Source organism: Dama dama, chromosome 14 (genome assembly GCF_033118175.1).
Source record: "Dama dama isolate Ldn47 chromosome 14, ASM3311817v1, whole genome shotgun sequence".
NCBI lineage: Eukaryota > Metazoa > Chordata > Mammalia > Artiodactyla > Cervidae > Dama > Dama dama.
In genome coordinates this window covers 1,595,005-1,613,612 of record NC_083694.1, presented here as the reverse complement: position 1 = coordinate 1,613,612, position 18,608 = coordinate 1,595,005, and the positions used below count along the sequence as shown (strand labels likewise).

The 18,608-nt window shown below is 47.2% G+C and overlaps 1 protein-coding gene across 14 annotated transcripts in view; it reads left to right on the top strand.

Annotated features, from left to right (window-relative positions):
* The window catches only part of PLEKHA6 (pleckstrin homology domain containing A6), a 132,363-nt gene that overhangs the window by 58,659 nt on the left and 55,096 nt on the right, over nt 1–18,608 (top strand). The gene's annotated exons all lie outside the window — the stretch shown is intronic.

Here is an 18,608-nt window from a genome sequence, read left to right as displayed (position 1 = left end):
CTAAATTCCATATACATGTGTCAGTATGCTGTAATGTTCTTTATCTTTCTGGCTTACTTCACTCTGTATAATGGGCTCCAGCTTCATCCATCTCATTAGGACTGGTTCAAATGAATTCTTTTTAATGGCTGAGTAATATTCCATGGTGTATATGTACCACAGCTTCCTTATCCATTCATCTGCTGATGGGCATCTAGGTTGCTTCCATGTCCTGGCTATTATAAACAGTGCTGCGATGAACATTGGGGTGCACGTGTCTCTTTCAGATCTGGTTTCCTCAGTGTGTATGCCCAGGAGTGGGATTGCTGGGTCATATGGCAGTTCTATTTCCAGTTTTTTAAGGAATCTCCACACTGTTTTCCATAGCGACAAATCATTTCTTAACCCAAACGGTAGCATATGAAGCTAAATGTTCTGCCCCTTACTATCTTCCTTTACTGTATCTTGTAGACTGTTCATATCAATACAATAATATAGCCAGTGGGTGGTGAATCTTAATTAGATTTTAGATATGTGAGTCTAAGGCCAAGACCCTTGGGGAAATGCTCCATGTCCAGTTGGGCTGAAGCTTGGAGCCTGGAGGTGGAGATGTGAGTGACATCTGCTGGGAGGACTTCAACGCAGATCTGTGACCTTGGCCTGTAGATCAAAGATTTTCCTTTATAGAAATGAAGCATTACATGCTGAGCATTGTTGAAAGTAAACTGAATGCTAATAGGTTGACATAAAGACAATGACCTGGAAACATTAAGCCAACCCCGGGAGGAACAGTGAGTACTAAAGGCCATTCAAGCCAGCCGGCACAAGCTAGTGTGCAGTCACGGACGGAAGGGTGCGCAGGGGATCCTTACCGAATGCCTGTCGTGTGCCGGCTGCCTTATACATGTTATATATGCAATCGTTACTCTCTCAGGTAGGATTTTTCTGCCTCATTTTACAAATGAGGATAAGGCTGAAAGAGGTTAAGTGATTTTTCTCACAATTAGTTGGTTCAAGTGATTGTCTAGTTGTGTTAAAGCATCTGACTTTTAAAGCCTCTTTCTATTCTGCTACCCAAGATGCCAAATCTGGCTGGAAGTCATTGCCTAGCTTTGACAAGCCATTTCATCTTCCTGGCCTCAGCTCTCTCATCTGCAAAATGAGCCAGTTGTCACCAGATTTCCCTTCCCACTCTCACCTGGCCTGATTCTGTTATGGCTGAAATATAAAGGAAAGGGGTGAATCTGTAAGAGCCAGATGCAGAAACTTGGAGGAGGAGAGGAAGGTGTGGTTAGCAATTAGTATATGCTAGACCAGTTATCTGGAAGCTGATCCTTGGGAGAGTATTATTCCTTGACATGAGGAAGTCTCTGGAAATCTTTGCTCCTAAACTGGAAACTTCCCACCCCCCTCGCTGCCATGACCCTGAGCATCACCTAAGCACGTGGACTTGAACAGCTGCAGGGGCTGGGCTGGGAGAGCCTGTGGACAGCGCCTGGCAGGTCTGGGCCCACATGGCTCCGCTCTGCTCTTGGGCGCCAGAGGAGCTGCAGCTAGAGGGCTGTCTGATCTTACTGAGCTGCAGGCTGGGTGGGGAGGAGGGGAGCGCGAGGGCGGGTAAGCCATCAGACCCGAGGAGCCGGGGGTGTGAGTGTATTTATATAGGACTGAGCCAACCTGCAGTTTCAGATTTCAGACTCTGCTTTATTGGAGAATTTTCCCTGGTTTTCAGTCAATGCTGTAGCAGAGAGAAAGCCGACACCAGAGCCTTCCTGGAAGGCTGGGGAGATTCTGGATTCCCGGGCCCTCGTCTCCTTCCTTCTCAAGGGAGGAGCCACTCTCGGATCAGGAGTGTTGTTAGGATTCTTTCCCAATCAACAGCCTGCGTCTTCCAGCTGGGTCCTGGCTGCCAGCATGGAAGGTAACATCTGGGGTCCCGGGCACCGGACTGGGAAGAAATGGGGCTATCCAAATCTTCAGGGGGAGGAGGATACACATGTTGGGCAAAGAGGAGTGGTTCACAATAAGAGACATGAGAGAGAGAGAGGAGTGTCTGTTGTGGGGGAGGCAGGGAAGGGGGGGAGGCAGTGTGTGTGTGTGTGTGTGTGTGTGTGTGTGTGTGTGTGTGTGTGTGTGTGTGAAGCACTTCTATTGTTTTTGGAAAGCAAATCATCTTTTACACTTTCTCTTTATTATCGTCTCTTTATCTCCTAACAAATAAGAGTGTCCCGTGAATATCCATCTTCCTTGAGGGTCTCCATTTAAAAAGTTAGAGAAAATTTCTGGCTTCTTAGAATGTGAACATTTTTTCATTTGTGGGATTGCAAAGGGAATTTAGGGACATGGAGGTATGTGTCCAAAGGACTCTTGTCCCTAGTCAGTCCTGGGTGTTGCAGGCACTTGGCAACATTCCTGGTAAAGCTAACTTGTAAGTCTGTGTGGTGGGACGGTCTCACTGGTATAAATTTCAGCATGGTCTCCTTGTGGTATTAGGGTGATCCAGCTGCATGAGATCAAAGCTATGAGAGGCAAGTGCCAGGAGTACTTTCTTCGCAGAGCCTCAGAATCAAGCAGGATGGAGGCCAATGCCTGGGGTGGAGGTGGGGTAGGGGCTTGGCACTCTTCCTGAAACACAAGTTTGGATGGGGTGGTGATTGGTGACTCAGACTGGCTGAATGTGGCTCTGTCTTCCCAGGGTTTGCGTGGTGTTTCTCAATGGCCAGGAGCAGAGATCAGAGACCTACCTTATACGGGAGCTGGTGGGCGGGCAGCCGGGCCAAGGTGCCAGGACCTGTCTGTGCAGTGATGTCCCCTGGGCAGCACATGCTGGGCGGCAGGGTCCACAGGAGTGGTGGGTGGTGGACGGGCCAGGCCAGATGTGGCTTTTGAAAAGCAGATTTGGGGTAGCGAGATAAGCATTGGAAGAGGGGTGTGGTGGAGTCTGCTAGAGGCAGAACATGGAGTTCTGGAAAGGATCCAGGAAAGGGGACTAGGGAATCTTAGGTTCTGATACAGTTCAAGGCCATAGCCAGCCAGAGACCTCACTCTCAACATGGATGTAACCTGAAATGGGTGAGAGGACCAGAGTTTGCCTGCTGACTTCTGACTAAAATGAGATGGATGAGAGGTGACGAGGGCTAAGCAAAACACATTTTCAACTTGAGAAATTATATACTGCAGTTGAGTCTGGGAGGCAATCACACAGTTATTTATTAGGCAGTATAATTAATAGGTGGTGTAGCCTGGTTATTTTTGAAACTATGGGCATTTAAAAAAACTGTTTTTTATTTACATCACCAGCTACTTCTAAATAGAATTTTAGTGTCTTTGTACATTTGGTAGATGGTGCAATGTATCAGTTTGGCCAACAGATAATAATAACCTTTCATTTCATTCACTTGTGTATGGTTTTCCAGCTTGGAAACATTCTCTGGCTCAGTTCAGCAGCTGTTTACCAAGCCCTGTTCTCTCCTAGGTGCTTTGCTAGAGACTGGGTGTACAGTTTCTAAGACTTATCTACAGATGAGACCTGGTTCCGCCCTCAAGGATCTCACAGTCACTATAACCCTATCAGGAAGACAGAATATCATTCCTATAACATAGATGAGGAAAGGGAGCTAAAAAGTGCTAACGGACTCATGGTTAGTCAGCAAAAAGACAAGGATTAGGATCAAGATTCAGCTCCTAATCCAGTGCTGTTTTGTGTTTTCCTCTGCACCACAGTTCGGTCTCAACTTCTCTCCACTCCGTCCCCCACCTTGTCTCCACCAGAGTAACGAGCAAGCAGCAATCGTCTGTGGAAGGCAGCATGGAAAAACTGCTTCCTGGAATGGAGTCGGTCCTCTCTTGGGTCCTATTTGTACAACTGAAATGGCATCAGTGGGTCTGCATATATGTGAGCTGCTGACCTGATCCTCTCTACCACTCCCCAGTAGCCTCCTTTAGCTCTTTATTCTTTTCTTTTTCTTTTGGGTGCCCTGCATCTTCGCTGCTGTGGGCTTTCTCTGGCTGTGGTGCGCAGGGGCTATTCTTCATTGTGGTACACGAGCATCTCCAAGCAGTGGCTTCTCTTGCTGTGAGCACAGGCCGTAGGCACTCAGGCTTCAGTAGTCGTGGCTGACAGGCCGAGTTGCTCCTCAGAACGTGGAATCCTCCAGGACCAGGCGTCGACTGGTGTCCCCTGCCCTGGCAGGCAGCCTCCGACCCACTGTTCCACCAGGGAAGTTCTCTCTCAGGTCATTCTTGACTTTGGGCAGATTATCTTCCTCCCTCTTTTTTCCTGGATTGTCTGAACAGAGAAGGGGACAGTAAAATCCAGGGGCTCACGGAAACCTGGGAGACTCCACAAGGAGATAGATGCTCACTGAACACCGGATTTATAAAATAATCAACATTGCTTAGTTCTTTGTAGTTGGCAGAGTGTGTTCACATGAGCAAAGACGCTTGTTGATTCCCCCTCCCTTTCATGTTTGCCAGCTCTGTCTTCCTGGAAAGGTCTGAATCACCGAAGCTTAGGATTGTTCTTTTCATTTTTAGGCTTAAGCTAAAAAGGACATAGAGAGGTTATCTGTCTCAGTGATTATCAAATTTTGGTCTGTGACAAGAGTTTTCACCAGTCTGAAATGAAATGAGAAAAGAAAGGGAAAGCATATTGAACTTTTTGGCAGGGAAGCAAAAATGTATTCAGTTTAAAGGATTTCTTTTGGGGGCAGGAGATGTACTCAAATATTTATTCTGAGGCTATGGCTTGCTTATTCTTTTCAAGAACTGGTGATGAGAGTAGATGGTAGCTAGGCTTTTTAAATACCCTTATTTGGCAAATTGAAAAGTTGGCAACTTTATAGTGGTTCCTTAAATTTCATTTTTTTGAAATTTAACTAGTCCATGAAATCAAAAAATCTTGCCTCCAGGCACAATCTTCTTCAAACAGATGAGACTCTACCTCCCTGATAAGGGTTCTTTGGGGCAGATTTCTGAAAACTTGGATTCTGATCTTGTCATCACTGTTCTTTCCCTCTGGGTTCTTGGGCCATGATAAACTCACATAGAGTCTCGGTTTCTTCATTTTTCCCTTGTGGGAGGTTTCTGCCTCCAGGACAAGGTCACTGGCAGAGGAATGTGTTCTCACTTCCTCATCCCTGTTGTCCGAGAGTCTGAGACTCTCACTTCTCAGAGGGGTTCTGGGATCAGGCCTTGCTGGTTTCTATTCCTTAGTCATTTTTCAGAAATTATAAAAAGATGGAGAGGGTTTGTAGCTTGAAGTATGAGAGCAGCATGAGGTATATTTTACATTTGAAGTCTTGGCGTCCAGGGTTAATCACTTGGAAACACCTTTTTAACTAGGTGGCCAAGAGGCAAGTGTACTAAAAAAGGTCTTGCCCTCAGTTTTTGAAATGGTGGATATCAACTGGAGCTTTTCTAAATCTGGAGGCTCCTGGAGGCCTTAGGGTGTTTGAGTCTTTTACCTTCTGTAGAGTCAGGCCTGAAATAGCAACAAATATGTGGGAATTCCCAGGCAGCCCCAGCTGCCAGACTGAGACTTGTGGTTGGGTGTGCACATGTGTGCAGACTTGTAGGAGAGAAGGCGTTTAGAGGATAATCAGTTTGAAATCACCCTGGAAATTGAACTAGATGCTCTTTTTGAAATTTGTTCTAGGACCTTTTTTTTCCTGAAAGCCCAGGAACCTTTTTGTAGGATAGAATTTTCTGATTTTCCACCCTAATTTTATGTTCTGAAACAGAACCCTCCTAACCTAGGAAAGTAGTGTTTGGACTTAGGTAGTTGAGTTTGGGAGCGCGGGTAGTAGCCTCACCCCAAGCTTCCATGGGGAGGAGGGAGAAGTGGGACAAACCACTAAAGGCAACAGGAGAGCCGCAGGCTCTGAGCTGGAAGACCAAGCTTAGGGGTGAAATCCTCCCAAAAGTTTCTGGATGGTGGTGGGGCAGTAGTACAACCATCTAGGAACAGCGCTACGGAAAAGCCCACACCTGTGACGGATGGTGGACACCACAGCCTTATTCAAACCAATGGAGAGGGAAAGACAAAGTGAGAAGGATCCAAGAAGTGCAGATGGGAGATCTCTGCCACCCGCGGAGCTCCTGCGCAGGAGACCCCTCCACAGCCCCTCTGATGGCTCCCCCGAGGTTTGGGGCCGTGGTTCTCTTAGCTCATCCCTGATCACCGGCAATTTTGGCTTTCCCCAAGAGAGCTTTCGTGAGGATTTTGTCCTAACTTTGGGTAGATCGGGACAGAGAGTCCAGGAGCCCAGCGAAGTTCTTGGAGATTAGGATCTCTTCTGAGATGTTCAAGCCAAAGGCGAGAGCCATTCAGCATGCCTTTTTCTGACTGCAAAGGTCAGCAGGAGTGTGACTGGGGCTTCACAGATGTCCCCTTCCTTGTCACAGTGAAGTGGCAGGAAGCGCTGTCCTTTTCTTGACCGCAAAGGTCAGCAGGAGCGTGATTGGGGCTTCACAGAGGTCCCGTCCTCATCACAGTGAGTGACAGGAAGCACTGTCCAGGCTCCAGGCCACCTTTCTTTTCCATTGACTGCATGATCTTGGGCAATTCAGTCCCTCTCTGGGCCTGAGATTTCTCATCTGTGAAGCAAGAGGGTTGAATCTGATTGCCACCATCCTACTTAGCTCTGTATGCATTAATTCTCCATTTGACCAACAGACCTTATCACTCCGAGAGTCTTCTGTTTTTCTCTGAGATGCAGGTCTGCTGTCCAGCAGTTGCAGGTCTGTTGGAAAAGTAGCTTGAGGTGGCAGGATAAGATGAGTTATTTTCGAGACAACAGACCCAGGGTCAGAACTGAGATACCTACTTGGATGATTGTGCATCAGGATAGGTTAAGTCCTTCACGGTCATTAGTAAGTCCCTAAAATGTACGGCTAGAGCCAAGGGACCTGAGAATAACAGTTGCCCAATATTGCTCACAGTTGTGGGCCAGGGTTCTCTACTATTTTAAAAGCCTCCTGGGGTCATGAAACAGCATTAGAGAAACATGCCAAACCTGTTCCACTGTGTGTCAGATATTTGTTTCTCATAGAGTGTCCATCTTCATCATTTCTCTCACACTCAGCATCTTTCCTTCCTTTAGCCCAATTCCCCACACTCTTTGGCTCTCTCTACCCCTTAGCATTCCCCGAGACTCTGTCACTCCTTCCCCTGCGAATGCCTCTAGGGAGGAGGTAGCAGAGGTGAAACTGCGGGGCAGTGGTAGTGGAGAAAGTGCTAGAATCCCAATGAGGTGGGGAGTTGGAGGCATATTTGGAATATTCAGGCATGTCTATACCTGAAGCCAATCAAATAACAGCACACTGCCTCTGCCAGCTCTGTTGGGGTGGAAAAGCAGCAGATTCTTACGTGCTGATGGGCTGGTCTTTGGATCCTCTCCCCTCCCCGTGCCAACTTGTATTCCAGGAAGCTGGCTCCGGGCTGCAGGAACCCAGGGACCCAGAAGAGATTCAGATTGTGGCAAGGCAAATGCTTTCAGTACTTGTTAACATCTTTAGCTTAAATAACCCTGATGGCTTTCCTGAGCCACCTGACTTCAGGGGCCGGAGGAGGAGCGCAGATAGCTCCAAAACTCATCATCTGAAATGCCTGGGGCCTGTGGATTTCAGAATGGTAACATGATGCACATACTATGTATTACATAAAAACCTCCGGCAGAGTCTGGAACAGCTCCAAAATCACACATATTAATATTTCTGCAGCAGGATGTGTCTAAAGAATCACACAAGTGGGATTTTTTTAAAAGGCTAAAATGAGTCTCATGCCAGTTCAAGTGATGCTGCCAACTAGGTTTGAGTCAGGTTGGGTTCTGCCATCAATCTCGTTAAGAAAAAACTTTAATTTTTCAGATATTTGTGGATTTGGGAATGTAATTAAGGCATTGCAGTTCTATACTGCCTCATATAACCACATCAGGTGGAATTAGCATTCCCATTTTACAGATAAGGGAACTAAGGCTCAGAGAGCATCAGTAGCTTGTCTAATGCCGTTTGGTGGATAAGTGGATTCCAATCAGAGCTGACCTGTGATTGCAAACCAGCCCTGTTCACCTCCAGAGACAAGCTGTTTCCTCCGAGTAGGGCGCACTTTACCTTCAGGAGTGACTGAAAGAGAGTTGGGAGTGGCAGCGGGGAGCGCTGACTTTGGCATCTTCCCTGATTAGGAATGCTTTTCCTACACATCTGATAGGGATCATTTACTGACTTGTTCTTAGTTATACTTTGACTTCTGGGATCCCAGTAAGCTAAAGTCTCAGCAGAGAAGAAGCTAAAGTTCAGTCAGCTTTGTGGCTTACAAGAAGAATCCAGCTGGCTTCGTCGGGGCTGAGAGAGCCAAGAACAGATGGGGTCAAGTCGGGTTTAGTGTGAGAAGCATCACTTCAGTGGAAACAGCCTGTACAGACCCGGCGGATACAGAGCTTTCTGCCTCCCCACCCACCACCTGCTGCAGAAGGTTTGCCTTGAGGAGGGACCCATTTGAAAGGACTGTCTGGAAGGATAACGAACTCCAGATGAGGGTGAGAGTGGCATGCAGCTTGGAATAAGGAGAATTCAATTAGGAGGGTCTCCCTGGTCTTCATTAGCGATGTGGAAAAAAGGTCAAAGGAAGAGCTAATGCAATTATTGAAGATAGACCACATGCTTTTTAACACTTCATTGGGAAGATGATCTGGGCATCGTGGCCTCCCTCCCCCACCTCCTAACTGCTGTCGGGCAGCCTGCTCTTCCCGTGTCACCTCTAGGACAGGTCAGATCTGAACTCTTATTCTGCAGGCTCACAGGAGCCTCCCGCCCGTGAATTCTAAGCAACACAGGTCAGCCGCTCGGTCTGGGGAGTGGCCTGTGCTGTGTGTGTCCTTCCCTAGGAAGCTACCCGTTAGGAAGAGTGGTAGGTTCGTTGCCATAGTAACAAGGAACATCTGCTCCAGCCAACTAGAGAACAGAGGAGGAAGACATTCTTAAAGGGACCGTTACCTCATGGATTTGGTGCCAGGTAAGTAAGTTTTTCTAAAGAAGATCTGAAGGGCAGAGCAGATCCCTTAGTCTGAGAGAACTGTGAGGCTCTAAGGTGGCAAAGGACCCTCATTTGCTTTGGAAAGGACAGGAGAGAGGATATAAAATTTTCTTCTCTCCTGAATAATCAATGTCCTCTGGGAACAGGCTCATTAGCTTGTGGGCTCCCAGACCCCTGGCCCCTCCATCAGCAGAGGTGGTCCGCCACCTTCAGTAGGGACTTAGTTCACCCATATGGCCCTCACTTCTCCTGTTGCCAGCTCTCTAAACATCCCAGGAGCTTTTCCTAAACTGGGAGGTAGCAAATGCACCTGGTTTCCCTGACCCTTACCTCCATCCTGTCTTCTTAGATGGCCTTCTAGGCCAGCTGAGGCCTTCACAGCACCGTGTTCTGCTACCCTTGGGCAAACTCCTTTGTCCTTTTCCTTCCTCTTCCTTTTCTTCCTCATGCTAGCCACATCTACAGAGTTTAGACGTTGGATCCTCCAGAATTCATCTTGTCTCTCTTCCTGATATTGGGTATGACTTATGAGTACGTTACTGGAACTGCTCAAAGAACTTTCAGCCCCAAAGGGGATTTTACTGTAAAGTTCAGAGGAATGGCTGGACTGCAGGAACCAACTAGAATCAAGAAGCTGAAAGGTGCAAGTGTGGTCTTGCCTATGGTTCCTCTTCATGGGCTGGCTTCACTCTCTTCTCCCTGCAGAGCTGTCCTGGCTCCGTGTCGGTCTAAAGAGATGGCTTCTCACAGCTCCCTTGTGTACATGTCACCTGAAGAAGGAGTGGTCTTTTTTTTGTTCTCAATTCCTATCCCTGGAAAGGTGTTTTGGCTGAACTAGGGTTCGGTGGCTACCTGGAACCAAGAGAGTGGCATGAGGTTGCAGGAACATGGCTATTACCGCTGAAACTCTGTGTTATAGGGGTGGAAGGGCAATTTCTAGAAAGGGATGGGTGCTTTCTATCACCGTTAGCCTTTCCTGGACCTCTAAGCCCAGAGGTGTTTGATTTGGAGACTTTATACACCCCTATATCCTTTGTCCAACTCTTTCCCCACCTGTCTACAAGGCTGCCGAGGCCCAGTTGGTAGTAACGGCAGTGTGGCTGAAGAGGCCGAGGTGTGGCTGCGGAGTCCTTTGTGTTCTCCACGGGTGGACAAAGTGTGGGACCTGAATCTTGAAGGCCATTCAGGGCCCCGCCCTCCCCAGAGGTAACCCTCTATCCTTTTAGTAAAGTCCTTCATGAAAGATTTTATTGTTTCATCAGACGCTAGGGAGTCAAGATCAAAAAGCCACACATCGAAAGCTCATCACTCTTTCCAAATTCAGTCTTTCTTATTGTCATTGAGTCCGCTGTCCCCCATTCCATCATGGGCTTGTAGGAGGGCCGATGCCATCTTGTTTGGGTTAGTATTGAACCAGGGACCGTGACATCATCACCTTGCATGAGACGACGGGGTGGCTAGGCCAGGGTGTATGGGATTGGGAACCATCTGGGCTGGCTGTTGCCCTTCATCCAAATGAACTCCAGAAAAAACACAACGAGGGGTCAGGTTTGTCTACGTTTTTCCTGGCGCTGTCCGTCCTTCACGGCTTCCTCTGCCAAAAGCCTCACCTCCATCCACAGTGACGGTAGACAGGCCACAAATGCGGGGTCTGGAAGGGGTGGGCGTGCGGGGAGGCGGCCCTACCTGGCTCTGCTCTGGGAGGGGTGTGCGGGAGGGCAGTGGGGAACTGAGCCCTCCCCTGCTCCCTCCTGACGCCCCTGGAGCCTGTGAGCTGGGGGTGTCTCTGAGTGGAGGAGAGGGAGGGCCTGCAGGGTCCCAGGGGCTGAGCTATTTCTGTAACCCAGAACACACATGCCGCAGCCGCAGAGAAGGTCAAACTCTGGGCGCAGGGCTGGAATGCAGGGGCCAGGCAGCGGCGGGGAGCTGTGGTTTCACCCCTCCTGGCAGCTCAGCCGGCCCCTGCATTGCTCCCTGGGGAAGGTGCGGTACCCAGAGCAAAGAGTGTGGCGTGGGGAGGGATGATGGTGCAGTGCTTTGGAGGGGGTTTGGGGAGTGGCACAAAGTCCAAATACCCATTGCACTGGGGTGGGGAGGAATTTAATTCCAGGGTGTGGGGAGTCTTTCATGCTCTCTGCCATGAAAAAATCAGGTCAGGCAAAGCCCTGTGTGAGGGGAAAGAGAAACAGTGCTGAGGCTGGGACCAGGAGGCTCGGACAAGCAGGTATGTGAGTTGTGCCTGTGTTTAGAGATCCGGACAGACAGGCGTGGGGTCAGTTTACGAGAAGCAGTGTCAGCCTCCCACCCACACCAGCCCTGTCCAAGGCCCCCCTTCACTTGTGTTTGTAGTCCTTTCCTTCGTGAGAGCTGCCCACGTTGGATGCGTTTCAGGCCCCACTCACCTGGCTCCGCCCTGCGTCCTGGGCACCAGCAGGCGCACCGTCCTCCCGTCTGCCTGCCGCTGCACATGCCCTTCCTCCTGCATACGGTGCCCACTGTCCTACACGCTGTGCCCTCACCCTCACACGTGCTTGTGTGTGGTTTGGGGCTTCTGGGGTTTCCGTTTATAGTTAGAAAATTACCCTGCTCCAGCTCTGCCTTTGTTGCAGAAGAACCATCTTCCTGGCTGAATTTGACCGTCGCGTGACCCTTGGGCGCCCTGCCCTTGTTCTGCCCCCTTTCAGCCCCCTGCTGCATCGTCTCCTGGCTTGTCTGCCTTCTCCTGCTGTAGGGCTCCTCAGCCGGAGGACCCGAAGACTGGGAGTGTGCTCCAGAGGGGCTTAGGCTTTCCTGCACCATTAACCTTTCACACCTCCTTTGTCCAGCTTTTTCCTGAAGTGCTCAGGCCTCAGTGGCCTCTTGTATGCTCTCATTAACTCTGCGGGCAAGGTGGCTCCCTGCTCAGGCCCAGTGGGCCCCAAGGGGCAAGCACTTGCCCACCTTACACAGCTGCATGGGTGACTACCAGCACCAGAGCTTGAGTCTCTCCAGACAACTCCCTCCAGCCCAGGGATGTGGCCCCGAGATTGACTTGCTTTTTAACTTCCAAGTGTGACATGACATAGAAAAACAAAACCCTCTCCTCATTCAGCGTACAGTAGGACAGACCTCCGTCCTCTCTGAGATTCTTAGGTGTCGATTATGCTGGCTCCTAAGGATAAGGGGTCTGTCTGAGATGGTTACGAGTGATCTGATGTGGGTGGGGGCTTAAAGGCATTCTTAACTAGATTGAGAATATCCAAAATACTATCCTTGTGAATAACTTCTTTAAGAGCAATTGTTAAGCATTTGTCTTCATGTGTCAAAGTGCTGAGGGGTTTTATAGTCAGAAATTAGGCCATCACGTCCTATGAGCGAATGATCTGAGGCAGGGGCAGATAGTAATGATTTCTGGCATTTATTGAACATTGCAAGGTCCGGGTCTCTCAAATTCTCTGCTTGTATAATCTCGTTTAATCCTATGACAAACCCTTGAGGTAGCAGTTTATATTATCCCTGTTTGCAGATGGGGAAATGAAAGCACAAAAAGATTGTCACTCACTCAGAGCCCCTTAGGTAATAACCGGTGCCGTCAGATTGGAATTGGGGCGGTCTGACTTCAGAGCCAAAAATCCCAAGGCCAATGCAGGTTCAACTCAGCAAAAATAAACTAAAGGGTTAGTTTGTAGGATGATGCATGAGAAGGGAATTTCAAGTTGCACAACGAACTAGAAGTGGGAAAAGAGCTGGCTTTGGGCCGTGTCCTGGGCTCTCACCCTGGCTTTCCCGTTTCCAAGCTGCGTCGCCTAGAGCTGCTTCCCTGACCGCTCAGCTTCCTCCTCTGCAAGTGCCCGGCAGTGGTACCTGCCTCAGGAGGTTGAGCAGAGAATGTGCTAGTTTCATGGCCTGGGTCAGTGTTAATTTCCTTTCTTTTCAGTGCCAGTTGTCAAGTCTTCCTGGAGTGAGTGAGGAGTGATTTGAGAATTCAAGGTTAATTCTTTTTTTGAGAAACAAATGTCTAACCAGCCCTCCAAGACCTGATCTTCTGGACAAGACTTCCTGCCATTACCATTTCCTACTGGTCCCTGCTGGGACTGCCTGGAGTTGGAGGAAAGACAGGCTGGACAGAGAGGAGTGTTTGGCTTAATGTAGCTCTCAGGCAGCCGTCACCCTCTGACCCTTATCACTTTATTATATTTTTTTCCTTTTAAAAACAAGGACATTCTCTTACATAAACCGGGTACGATGAACAAATTCAGGAAACAACATTAATACATTACTAGTATCTAGTAGACAGTCCATATTCAGTTTCACCCGTTGCCCTAATAATGTCATTGGAATCTAATCCAGGAGCATGTCTCTGCTTCTCTTTAATCTGGAATAATTCCTCAGTCTTTCTTTGTTTCTCGTGCACTGAGGTTTTTTGAAGAGTGCCGACCTCTCCCTGGCCCCTTCTGGGCCTTGTCCCGTCTCCCCCTCTCTCTCCCAGTCCCTCCAGTCTCACCCCTGAGCAGGGCTGAGTCGGGTAAGGTGGTTGAGGCAGTCTCCTAAGGCACAGCATTTAAGAGGATGCCAGAAAACTCAGTAATCAAGATAAATAGCATTTATTGCAATAGTAAAAGAAATTAAAATCAGTGTGAAAATTTCACAAAGGACAAAATATCAACATTTTCAGTAACAAGAGAATCAGTGCCACTCTAAGCCATGTTGGAGCCTCAGGTGAATTGGAAATTGGTAATACTAATCTGGTCTTTATTTAAAATATTTCACGCATTAGGGATTTTTTGCACTAATTTTTATTCCAAAATATTGCATAAAAATTTTATCAAACTTGATCATTGAGGTTTTAGATGCCTCTTATGTTTTGCACCGTGCAGTGTGGATTTCCGCCCTCCCGTCACCCTGTCCTCAGAACAAGGGAGAGAGGAGGGGGCTCCCAGCCCTGGCAGAGCAGGGGGAGGGGTCTCCCAGCCCTGGCAAAGTAGGGGGTGCTCCCAGCCCTGGCAGAGCAGGGCCTGGAGCCCTCTGACAGCTTCTTCCAGCTGCTTCTGCATCCAGCAGACTCCCTGTCTTGGGAGTGGTGTTTGGTTGGTCTCCCCTCCTCTCTCATCAGACACGTGATCTGATTAGCTCCTCAGATCCCCTCTCTTTCCCAGTCTAGCCTGTCTTAGTACTCCGTGGTTCCCCTTAGTTGAGCCGATTATGACCCAAGACCTGCCCTGTTTTCCTCCATCCTAGGGTCCCTTCCGGTCTGCCACTTGTGCTCTGCGAGAGCGTCTGCTCAGCGTGGGGTGAGCACCCCGATGCTGGTCTGCGTCCTGTGGTCCTGGGAGCCGAACCCGGGCTGAGGGACGGGCGGGGTACCCCCAGACTGCAGGCAGACCTTGGTTAGCAGGAAGGTAACCACACTGAGGGTGAGGGACTCTGTAGGAGGTGGGTGATCTTAGTCAAGACCTTTACCTCTGTGAGCCTCAGGGTTTCTTTTTGTGTTTTTTTGTAAAATGAGAGTGTTAATATTTTTCTGCCTACCTTATAGAACCATAAAAGAATCAAGTGAGATGATGAGGAGAGGACTTTGTGAACAGGGTTTTATTTGATATTTTCCCTTCTGTCATAAAACAAACAATTATTTTTATAAAGACGATCTTCAGGTCTGCCACATTATTTGACCTAAATCCAGGAGAGAGGTCCAGGCTGATTCAAGGCCACGTCCATGCCTGTTTTTAACCAGCTGTCTAAAGCAGGTCGCTAGGGAAGCTGGAATCCCCACCCCGCCCCACCCAGCCACACCCCTACCTGCCCAGATCCATCACAGCATAAAACATAGTGGATGAGGCCTAGGGGGTAGGTGGTTTTTTTTTAATGTCTCATCTGAAGACTTTTCTTTTTTATAGCTTTATAGGGCTTCCCTGGTGGCTCAGAGGTTAAAGCATCTGCCTGCAATGTGGGAGACCTGGGCTTGATTCCTGGGTCAGGAAGATCCTCTGGAGAAAGGAAATGGCAATCCGCTCCAGTATTCTTGCCTGGAGAATCCCGTGGATGGAGGAGCCTGGTGGGCTACAGTCCACAGGGTCGCAAAGAGTCAGACATGTCTAAGCAACTTCACTTCACTATAGAAGTACAGTTGATTTATGATAACTATTGAAGGGGTAAAATTTGATGCATTTTTTTGAAACTGTAACTATAATTAAGATAGTACACCTGTATCTATCACTCCCCAAAGTTTCTTCTTGCCTTTTTGAAATCCTTCGGTCTACCCCATCCCCATACAACTGCTGATTTGCTTTCTGCCACTATAAATTAGTTGACCTTTGTAAGGGTTTTGTATGATGGAATCATAAAGCGTACATTTTTTATTTGGGGAGAGGGAATTTGGCTTCTCTCACTCAACACAATTATTTTCAGATGCATCTATGTTGTTATGTATATCAATAATTCATTTCTTTTTATTGTTGAGTCATATTCCATTGTATGGATGGTATACGTATTATATTCTCCTGTTCATGGACATTTGAGTTTCTTGCAGTTTGGGTCTCTTACAAGCAAACTTCTATGAACATTTGTGTTCAAATATTTGTGTGGACATATATTTTCATTTCTTTTGGATAAATACCTAGGAATCAATGTATGTTAAACTGCATGGAAAAGTTCGGCAGTTTCTTAAAAAGGTAAACAAAGTGGAAATACCATTTACAGCCTTATCAGCAGGGTATGACTTTCAGTTCATTTATATTTTTGTCAACATTTGGTATGATTAGTCTTAATTTTAGCAGTTCTGGTGGGTGTATGTAGTCTTAGCTCATTGTGGATTCAATTTCCCTGATTATTAATGATGTTGAGCATGTTTTCCTGTACTTTATTTGACATAGTGTATCCTTTTTGGTTGGAAAAGGCAATGGCAACCCACTCCAGTACTCTTGCCTGGAAAATCCCATGGACGGAGGAGCCTGGTAGGCTGTAGTCCATGGGGTCGCTAAGAGTCAGACACGTCTGAGCGACTTCACTTTCACTTTTCACTTTCATGCATTGGAGAAGGAAATGGCAACCCACTCCAATGTTCTTGCCGGGAGAATCCCAGGGACGGGGGAGCCTGGTGGGCTGCTGTCTATGGGGTCGCACAGAGTCGGACACGCCGGAAGCGGCTTAGCAGCAGCAGCATCCTCTTTGGTGTAGTGTTTGTTTAAATCTTTTGCACATTAATGGACTTCCCTGGTAGCTCAGCTGGTAAAGAATCTACCTGCAATGCAGGAGACCCTGGTTTGATTCTTGGGTTGGGAAAATCCCCTGGAGAAGGGATAAGCTACCAACTCCAGTATTCTGGCCTGGAGAATTCCCATGGGGTCGTGAAGAGTAGGACAGAACTGAGTGACTTTCACTTTAACTTTGCTGTCTTGATATTTAGTTGTAAGAGTTCTTTATATATTCTAGATGAAAGTCTTATGACACATGCTTTGCAAATATTTTATCTAGTTTATGGCTTACCTTTTTATTTTTGTAACAACATGTTTTGAAAAGTTAGGGGTTTTGTTTCAATGAAGTTTGATTTCTTGATATTTTGTTTAACACTGGTGCATCTTATGTCTTATTTAAGAAATTTGCCAAACCAAAAGCCACTTAAGATTTTTTCCTGTTTTCTTCTAGAAATCTTATAGTTTAAGCTTTTCATTTTAGGCATTGGCCCATTTTAAGTTAATTTTTAGTGGTAAAGTCAAGGCATTTTGTTTTTGTTTTTGGTATATGGACCTCTAGTTTGTCTAGCACCATGTACTGAAAAGACTGTCATTTCCCCATTGAATTGCCCTTATACTTCTGTGGAAAACCAACTGACCATATATGAATGGGTTTATTCCTAGACTCTATTCTGTTCAGTTTATCTGTACATGTATCTTTATGCAGATACCACATGGTCTTGACTACTGTAGATTCTAATCTTGGAGTCAGATAATCTAAGACTTCCAACTTTTTTCTTTGTTTTGAAATTTTGGGGGATTATTACAGGTCCTTTTAATTTCTCTATGAATTTCAATTTCTATATGAATTTCAGAGTACCAGTATCAATTTTTACAAATAACCTATTGGGATTGTATTGGCTCTAATAAGAAAATTAGTGGAGAATTGATATTCTAACAGTATTTAATTTCCTTTTCCATACAAACATTTTATCTGCCTTTTATTTAGATTTTATTTAATTTTTCTCAGTAGTATTTTACAGTTTTGGTATATAGGTCTTGCACATCTGTTGTCAAATTTATTCAAAAATATTTCATATTTTTAAAATTTCAATTTTTCACCGTTTGCTACTAGTATATAGAGATAGATCTGATTTTTCAGTGTTGACTTTATACTGTGAGCCCCCCACCTTTAAAACTCAGTTTCACAGAGTGGGAACCTTTAAATACTGAGATGCAGGGCTTTTACATGATATGATAAGCATTTACAACAGCAGGCCAAAACCTCAGCGTCCTTTCCCGTTTTAAGTTAATCGCACTCTCGCGGTCCTGCAGCCAGCTGTGGCTCTCGAGGACGTGAGCGGAGGGAGCGGCATGATGAACCTGCCTCGGCGCAGCACCAGGCTTCCGGGGGTATCCGGGCAGGCTGGGAATGCGCGCAGCCCCTTTAAGAGTCCAGGCCCAACCCGCCGTCAGGCAGCTGGGAAGGCAGTCCAGGAGATGATAAAGGGTAGATTTGAGCCAGGCTGTGGAGCCACAGTGGCTGGGCTACTGACAGACAAGAACAAGGGGTGGTGGGAGGAGATGCGGCCACTAGACCCAGGCTGGTACGAGCAGCACCGCCCGCTGGGGCCGGAAAGGAAGAGGGGACGTTAACTGTGGCCAGCGGAGAGGGCACTGACCTTCTCCAGCATAGCCTATCGTGTTTATGACTGTGGTTTAAAAACCCTCCGAGACGCCTTCAAGGCTTTATATGTGGTAAATGTTCAATAAATATGTTGACTGAGCCCTATATGCTATGCTTCCTCTACTGATATCCTTATGCCACAGCCTACAGTGAGATCCTCTGTTACAGGGTTTGGAGACTACCTGATTTCTTGCTCAAACTAGAAAAATCCTGGCAAGGACTTACTCTGAAAAGCTTGGAGCTGCTCATTTGCACATATCTGCATAGATTTGCATACATCCTACATGTAGATACTTTTCTGCTGGATTTAGATTTTCCCAAATCAGTTGCCTGTTTTTAAAGGGAAAAAGAGGTGATTTGCCTCTGCTCATTCCTGCCCACCTTTCTTTTGCATCCACCAAAGATGCAAAAATGATTTCTGCAACTCTGAAATATAAAGATTACCTGTGCCCCAGAGTTTGTGTAGATACAAGCAATCGTTTGCCTGTCAAGTTATTTTCCTTTTTCATTTCTGTTACAGTTCCTAGCTCCAAACTCCTGGGTGAGTCAGGGAATCATTAAGGCAAAGAAACCCTCTAGCTAAACAGTCAGGAACTGCAGTTGCTTAGAAGCCTTCCGGGATCCCGCCCTGTACCTGGACAGGGAGGCTAGAGGCGCTTACACTGACCTGAAGCCTGCCTTCCCACTGTTTCCTGGCCCAGGGCTAGGCGTGCTATGACTACCTTTGTCTGTTCTCTCTCCTCCAGGAATAAATAAAAAT